We start from the raw sequence: 8,955 nt of genomic DNA, 5'->3' as shown, positions 1-8,955 counted from the left end.
TACAGAGTCTCAAATTATCTCCCCTAAGGTTAGCTAGTGACTATAACGGGAAAAATAGTTAAATTTATAGTGGTACAATCTGGTAGTCACTGCCTTAAGCAAATAATCACAGTTATTATTACCAACAATGGGACCAAGTAGAATCAGGTACCTTGGATGTGATGCATTGACAAGGACATAACATCATTTTTGCTGTGTTCCTGCCAAAACTGCGTCAAGCTCAATCTTATCACGAGGAGATATCAGACAAACTGAACGATCGTTATAAACAACTGGTCTGTGGTCTTCAAGACAGTCAAGGTCATGAAAAACTGATGAACTGCTCCAGATTAAAGGAGCCTAAAAAGACATGATGACTAAATGTAACATGTAATTTTAGAATTGGAAACTATACTTAAAAAAAGGGGGGGCAACCCTCTCCGGTCCCCTCACTCCTCGGGAACTTTGTATTATCACTTTGCTATCGCTTTGCTGCAACCCGCCCCGCCCCCCAAAGGAAAGGGCATTGTTGGAACAATTGATGAAATTGTACTATGGACTGTAGCTGAGACAATGGTATTTTGATGTTAAATTCTGGATTTTGATAACTGTACTGTGATTATCTAAAAGAATGTCCTTGTTCATAGGGAATACACGTGATGTATTTAGGGGCAAATAGGTATGATATTTGCAACTTAATTTCAAACAGTCCAGATAAAACGTGTACAGATACATATACAGAGAGAATGATAAAGCAAGTAAGGCAAATGTCAGCCCTTGGTGAATCTGGGACAAGAGTATACAGGAGTGCTTTGTATGATTTTTGCAAATTTGCTATAAATTTGAAATTACAAGAAAATAAAAAGTTACCAAATAAATCCAATCCTGAATTCTCCAGGGTGAATTTTAAATTTAAAATCTTTTATTGAAGTATAGTATGCATACAGAAGAGTGCACACACAAAAGTGTAAAGCTTGATACATTTTTATGAAATGAACCCCTCACATAACTGTGATGCAGGTCAGGATCTAACACATTACAAGTATTCTGGAAGTGTCTTTCCCAGTCATTACTCCATCCTTTCTCCACAAAGGTAACGTTTATCTAACTTCTTCTATCACAGTTTAGTTTTGTCTGTTTTTGAATGTTACATAAATAGAATCATACCATATGATTCTTTTTTTAGTGTGTGTATTTTTTTCCAACGTTATGTTTGTGAGAGTCATTTCTTGTTGTTCCAAGCAACTGTAGGTAATTTGTTTTCTTGTTCTTTAATATTGCAGTGTATTTAAATAGACCATAATTTATTTACCCATTCTACCATTGTTGGACGTTTAGGTTGTGAGGTAGGCAGTCTCTAAGATGGCCCCAAATAATCCTTGCTTTTTGTTATTCATGACCTTGTGTCATCCTCTCTCCTCGAGCGTGAGCTGGACCTAGTGACTAGCTTCTAATGAATAGAATATGGCAAAAGTGATGGAATTTCACTTCTGAGGTAAGGTTACAAAAAGACTGTGGCCTCAGTCGTGGATACTTTCTCTTCCATTGCTTACCTGAAGAAAATCAGTTCCATATCATGAGGCAGTCCTCTGGAGAGGTCCACGTGGTGAGAGGCAGAGGTCTTCTAACAAACAAGAGTGAGCTTGGAAGCAGATTCTCCAGCCCTAGTCAAACCTTGAGATGACTGAGCTTTGGCCAACAGTTGACTGCAACATCATGACAGACCTTGAGCAGGAGTCATGAAGCTAAGCCACACTGGATTCCTGACTTACAGAATCTGTGAGATATAAGTGTTTGTGTTATCAGCTGCTAATGTTGGGGGTAATTTTTTTTGCAGTAATTGATAACTAATACAGATTTTTTCCCCCTAGTTTTTGACTGGTACAAATAGTCCTGCCCAAATTTTCTTACATGTGTAGGGCACCTATGTGGGCATTTCTTTTGGAGTATATACCTAGAAGCAGAATTACTGGGTCATAGGGTATATTTATGTCAGCTTAATAGATACTTCCTTATGGTTTTCCAAAGTAGTTGTATCAGTTTATACCTCCACCAACAATGTACGAGAGTTTATGCTATTCCATATCCTTGACAACACTAGGCATTATTAGTCTTTTTAATTTGAGTCATTCTAGCATCTCATTTTTAAAATACCTTTAAAAAAATCTTATTTTGAACTAATTTCAAACTTAGAGAAAAGTTATAAGAACAGTACACAAAACTTGCATATTCACTTTACCTAGGTTCCCTATTTGTTAACATTTTACCATATTTCTCTCTTCCTCTAATGTATTTGATGATTCTTTTTTTTTTTTAAAAGATTTATTTATTTATTTGAGGGAGGGAGGGGCAGAGGGAGAGACCATCCAAAGAAGACTCTGCAATGAGCACAGAGCCTAACACAGGGCTTGATCTCACGACCCTGAGATCATGACCTGAGCAGAAACCAAGAGTTGGAGGCTTAACCAACTGTGCCACGCAGGCACTCCATGATGATTCTTCCTCTCAGAACAAGTTGGAGAACAAATTGCAAACATGATGACCCATTCCTTAAATACTGCAGTGTATTTTCCCCAAACAAGAGCACTTTCCTATATAACCATAATTTAACCATCGAAAATCAGAAAATCAACATTCATACCACACTGTTTATTATTCAGTTCACAGGTCCTGTTAAAATTTTGCCTACTGTCCCGTTCTCGCTCTCCTTCTTCTGGCCTAGAATCCAATCCACTACCATGGAGACGTCTCTTCAATCTTCTGCAATCTAGACTAGTTCCCCCTCTTTCATGACCTTGACAGTGTTAAAGAGTATACACCTTTAATTCTGGAAATATTCTCAATTGGGGTTTGTCTGATGATCCCTGGTGGCCAGACTTAGGCCATGCATTCTTGGCAGGTGTAGCCCCCAAGGGATGATGTGCTCTTCTCAATGCATTACATCAGGAGACATCTGATGTCAACCAGTCCCACTGTTGTTTTGACATTAACCATGATCATCTGGCTAAGTTGATAGCTGCCAAATTTCTCCATTGTGAAGTCATTATTTTTACATTTGTAATGTGTTTGGCCCAAGACTATTCCAATATTCTGTTCCTCATCAAATCGTACTTAACAATCTTAACTCCATTGATGACTCCTGCCTGAATCAGCCACCAATATGATGGTTGCCACATGGTGATTTTAAAAGTCTATCATTCCTTTTACATTATTAGATGACATTCTGCTGTAAGGAAAAGCTTTTCCTTGTTCATATCATTCACTTATTTTATCAGTGGACTTATGGATTCCTATGTTAGTCGATAGATTAGGATCTGTTACTCTCATTATTATGATGATCAGATTGTCCCAGGATTAGCTAGTAAGAACCCTCTCAAGCTGAGTCCCATGTTCTCTGGACATATCCCCACCGCTCTAGCACTTCCTTATTTTCTGCTACAATAGGATGTTCCAAGCTCATCTTATGCCCCAGTCCTGGATTCAGTTATTTCTCTAAGGAGTCCTCATTCCTTTTAGTGGAGGATGGTATTTAGAAAGCTGGGTGCTTAGTATGCTTATTGTAACCATGCATTCTTTGATATCTATCATCTATCTATCTTCCTCTATGAGGAAGTATGAGCTCACATCAAGATCTCCAATTCCAATCTAATATTCAGGTTTTTTTCTAGACTTCTCCCATTCCGTATGTGTAAATCCCTCCTCAGGCTCTGATGAACTCGGCTCTCAGCCTCAATATAATTACCTACTTTTCAATCTTCCTGTAGGTAACCAATTTCCTAACTGCAGAGACTGCCTCCTTGACTGGGCTTCTTGGTCCTGTCAACGTCTCGATCCAGGCCCGATGCCATGTATCCCTGGCCAGCATTGCCCTTCGTTTGCTGCCTCCCTGTGGTTGCCTCTTTGGTGGCCATACTGCCACCTTCGAAGGTTGGGCAAAGAAGGGCAGGGAAGAGGGAAGGAGAAGAGCCATCCTGATATCTTGACTCTTAGGCCAGTGTTTTATTCATCTGGTTCCTTTGTGAGAATCTAACACTCTTCAGGAATTTAGGCCCCTCAAGAAATCCCAGTGTGCCATGTTATTTCATACTTAAAATGACTAATATTTGCAGGATTAGCATTGTTTAATGTGAATGGGGAAGGGAGAAGCAGCAAGAACAGAAAGGGAGGAAAATGTGGGGAAAGATAAATAATCACCACTCTAGTTGGGCATAGCAGAGCTCAACTTCAGTCTGTTTTATAGCGAGAATGATTCCCATTAGTGCTCCTGTCCCAGAGCGTGAGCTTGCCATAGAAAGCCTTGGGTAGGAGTGGGGATGGAAGTTCCATCCTGGAGTGGAATGCATATTTTAGAATGGTTTTCGAATCAACTTGGCCTTCCCAGGTGCCCTGTGGGTTAGACTACGCCTCTCAGGCAGCTTCAAACTAACCAGGTCCCGGGGCACTTGGGTGGCTCAGTCATTAAGTGTCTGCCTTCGGCTCTAGTCATGATCGCAGCGACCTGGGATCGAGCCCCGCATCAGGCTCCCTGCTCAGCGGGAAGCCTGCTTCTCCCTCTCCCACTCCCCCTGCTTGTGTTCCCGCTCTCGCTCTCTCTCTGTCAAATTAATAAATAAAATCTTTAAAAAAAAAAACAAACTAACCAGGTCCCTGACCCCAGACAAAATGGCCTCCAGAGGGCTAAGGAACACGGTGTCATCCTTCATCAGCTCTAATCTCAACTAACCACCTTCATTGTCCCGTTCATTTGCTAATAAACTTCTAGAACTCCTTGACAGACCAACCTTCTGTCCTCTGCCTTTTGCCTAAAAAACTAGAAAGAATGAGTTTGATGGTTTGGGATAAAACTTAGAAAATTATGTGATATTTACCTAATGTTATGAAGCCATTTATATATATGACACTTTGGTTTGTATGTATTAGAAAGGTAATGGCAATTAGCAAGTTCATGAATTACAGTAACATTAAGTGCAATGGTTTGTTTGATATAGTCATTACTGACAGTCTGTAAGGCATACTTGTTTGAATTTCTAACCATGGGTAATGATTGCCCAGTGGCTAAGAGGGAGGATCGTCTCAGACTGCCTAGGTTTGTATCCGGATGACACTACTTACTGGATGCGTGTCTTCAGGCATGCTAGTTACCTTGTCTGTGCTTCAGTTCCCTCATCTGTACAATGACCGTATGGGGTTACATACAACATTTAGAGTGGTCTTTGGCACAAGAGAGGCATCCAATAGATATCAGTTTGTAGTTGTGGTTGTTAGTACCATGTTAAACTTCAGATTCATCCTTAGTAAAAAAAAAAATTCCATAACAAATCTAATCAGCCTTTTTGTCTTGGTTTTCTTATAGACATCATGAACCGATTATTATTTACTAATAAAAATGTATAGGGAGCACCTTCTTTCGCATCTCTGTTAGTTTGAAATAGGTGAGGCTGAGCTGGTCCATTCTGGAAAAATAGCTCGTTGGGTCCAGCTAGGGTTCTCTTCTGTCCCACTGATGTTTTCACCGTTACTTCACCCGGAACTGAAACAGCTCTTCATAGATACCAGGGTTCCACTCCTCTGACCCAGTGTCTGCTGAGAACTTCTCGTTCAGTGTGGTCTCTTCAGTTCTTTTTACTGCAGCGGGGTGCCCCTGCCAAGCAAAACCGAATGGAGCAGTTTCAAACTCATACTTAACTCTCACTAAAAAAATCCTCCTGTTAATGAAGAAAGTCTGAGCGATGATGGGTGGAGCTCTGAAATGTGAGTCAGAAGGCCGGAATTCTGGTCTCAACACTGCATTTATTTGGAAATATCTATTGGGTACCTTCTCAGTGTAGAGCAATATGCCCGCTGGGCATTGAGAGGATTCTAAGAAAGGAACAAAAGAAGTGGAATTTCATCTCAGAGAACTTACAACCCGGTCAGAGAGACAAAGCCACCGTCATAACAAGTTTGAATGAAATGCATGCAGAATCCAGCATCCCATAGTATGCTGAAGGAAAGACCCAAAACTGTAATAAAGGCCAGGGAAAACGGTGTTCTGGGCAATCACCATCACTTCCCACCCACTGGGTGCTCTCCCTTGTATCCCAGAGCCTGGAAACCTGGGAATTGTATTTCTCAGGCTTCTTGGCTTTTCAAGGCTCTTTTTTTCTTTTTTAAAGATTTTATTTATTTATTTGTCAGAGATAGAGGGAGAGAGAGAGCACAAGCAGGGGGAGCGGCAGGCAGAGGGAGAAGCAGACTCCCCGTGGAGCAAGGGGAGGACTCGATCCCAGGATCCCAGGATCAGACCTGAGCCGAAGGCAGACATTTAACCCACTGAACCACCCGGGCGTCCTGGCTTTTCCCGGTTCTTGCTGTCATTTCTGTTCCGCTAATGAGGGACATTGGCTAGTTTTGGAAAGCAGAAGAGAGGCAGAAGGCATTGTTCCCCTGTCTCTTCTGGCAGTGCAGGCAAGTGGCTGTGTCAGCTTCCTGGCTGTGAGCCTTTGCCGTGGCCATGGGGGTCTGTGTGAGCAGTAGCTTCCAGCAGGTCCCTGACTGCTTGGGAGCAGTGCTCTCACTCGATGTTTGCTCTCTAATGAAACTAGGTCTTCTGCAATGCTATGTTCATTTTCACCTCTGAGCCTTTACTTACCTGTTTCCTCTTGTCAGTCACCTTACTTGTCTTCCCTCCCACCTCTTTTGTATTTTATTCATCTTTGTGTCCCAGCAACCTGTCAGGACTGTTGCATATCAATCAATCACTGTTGTTTTTTGGTGAATAGATGAAGGAATGAATGAAAGAAAAGGGTTGGTTACAGGCTTAGGCAGATCTATAAATGGGATGGGGTGCTGATCATAGTGGAGAGGGACAGAAGTTATGAAGAACGACTAAACTGAGTAATGACTGAGAGGGATGAGTGGAAACACGGCCCTTCAGTGGAGTAATATCATTGGGTCTTTAATAGTCTATTATGTGTAGAAAACATAGGCACCATGGTTTGCTGACTGTATCAGCATTTTTTAAAGAAGGAAGTCGGGGTGCCTGGGTGGCACAGTCCGTTAAGTGACCGACTCTTGGTGTCCACTCAGGTCACGATCTCAGGGTCGTGAGATGGAGCCCTACTTCAGGCTCCACACTCAGCGCGGAGTCTGCTCTGCTCTACGCGGTGCTACGCGTGAATGATGGCGAAGGACACCCCGGGCTTAGGTAGAGGAGATCATAATATTTACATGGTGCTTGACAACACTAAAAGCATTTTTCAGGTGCATTATCCTGTTTTATCCTCACGGCAACCCTGTGAGAAAAGTATATACTATGAAAAATAAAAATAAGTTTATTTGTTTAGAAAAGCAATGTGTTTATTATGGAAAATTAGAACATATATATACACAAAGGAAAAGAATAAAAATCACTCTTAAGGCCATCATGGTTAACATCTTTATCCTAGCCTCTCAGAGTTTTCTATACATACTTTTTTATTGCTCAATAAAAAAAATGGGATCATACTGTATATTTTAGCTTGCTTTTTTACCTAGGGCATTGTAAACATATTTTCATGTCATTAAATGTTCTTCCATGCATGAGTATTAATGGCTGTATAATATCCTGTTGTCTGCCTATTTTATGCCAAAATTTATTTAACCAATCATTTATTGCTAGCATTTAGTTGACTCTAGTTTTTTTACTTTTATAAACAAGGTTGAGACGAATGTTTTTGTAGTTAGGTCTGTGCACATACCTTCAATTACATTCTTAGGATAACTGCCTAGAAGTAGAATTACTGGATCAGTAGTTCTGCATATTTTAAGGCTTTTTTCCCCACATTCCCAGACTATGCTCCAAAGGGATCATATTAGTTATTGGAGAGCATGTATTTCTATGAATCTTCTACAACATAGGGTATTCTAATTTTTGTGTGCACCACTTTTAGATGTTGAAATAGACATTATTTTTGTTTTTAAAAATAGCAACCAAAGCTGAAGTAGGCTATGGATGATGCTGGGTGGATGGGAGAGCCTGAACACTCCCAGGACAGCTTGTCAATCTCATGCACTTTCAGTTTCTTCTCTCCCAGGGATGCAATCACTAGAGGGCCATATTTCCTCCCCCAGATAAAATAGGTGTCAGGTCACCTATACTATATTGTGAAAAACTCCTACATGATCATGGATTCCACTAATAGATGGGACTGGTAGGAGTTAGAGAGTAATTCTGTTTACTTAGCTCTGGTCAGAGCTTTCTTCATGCGTTGGGTTCAGTTAGGCTATGTAACTAAAACAGGACATTTGAAATAGTCCATAGATAGGTCATAAAAATGATCAAAGAATTAGACAAGAGAATCTAGGAATCCAAGATCCTGAATATTGAATTATTTAGACAGGAGAAGAAAGGGCTGGGAGGACCTCTGATCTTGGAAAAGTTGATGGCCTGAGTCTGAGAACCAGAGGGAAGGGACTCTCAGCAGGCTTGGAGTATTCAGATGATAGAGGGAAATACATTTTGTGAGTGAGACACTGGGGTAAGGTATATTATATTTCTTGGAAGTCTCAAAGAAAAGATCCCTGCACTGTTTTTTACTCCAATACTTCCCCAGTATGACAATTGCTTCAAAGGCAGGGGGAGAAGAGAATGAGTCATGTGACTGTGTGTAGGTAAGAGAATCATAGTATATCTTGATGTGGGCTTGGTGATGCCCCTTTCATGCTGTCAGTGTCATCTGGATCTTTTTATCAGTAGCTACTTTCCTTTTGTGTTTTTAGTTATTTCTGGGGAACGCAAAAGGTGTGTGAGTGAGAAGGTAGGTGGGTAGGAGGGGGAGCATGTGAAAGGTAGGGAGTAGAGGAAAAGGAAGGGCCTGGAGAGAGCTGGAACATGGGAGATTCCCAACTATCTGACCGACCCCTTGGTTTACATCTCTCTGCCCAACTGGCAAGCACTTCTTTGGTCTTTATGGGATGAAGGTAAAACTTTAAAAAAGGCTGAAATGAAATTCTAAA

This window comes from Phoca vitulina, unplaced genomic scaffold (assembly GCF_004348235.1).
Source record: "Phoca vitulina isolate PV1807 unplaced genomic scaffold, GSC_HSeal_1.0 scaffold7, whole genome shotgun sequence".
NCBI classification, from domain to species: domain Eukaryota; kingdom Metazoa; phylum Chordata; class Mammalia; order Carnivora; family Phocidae; genus Phoca; species Phoca vitulina.
The sequence above is the reverse complement of the archived record's forward strand: the minus strand, read 5'-3'. Positions refer to the sequence as shown.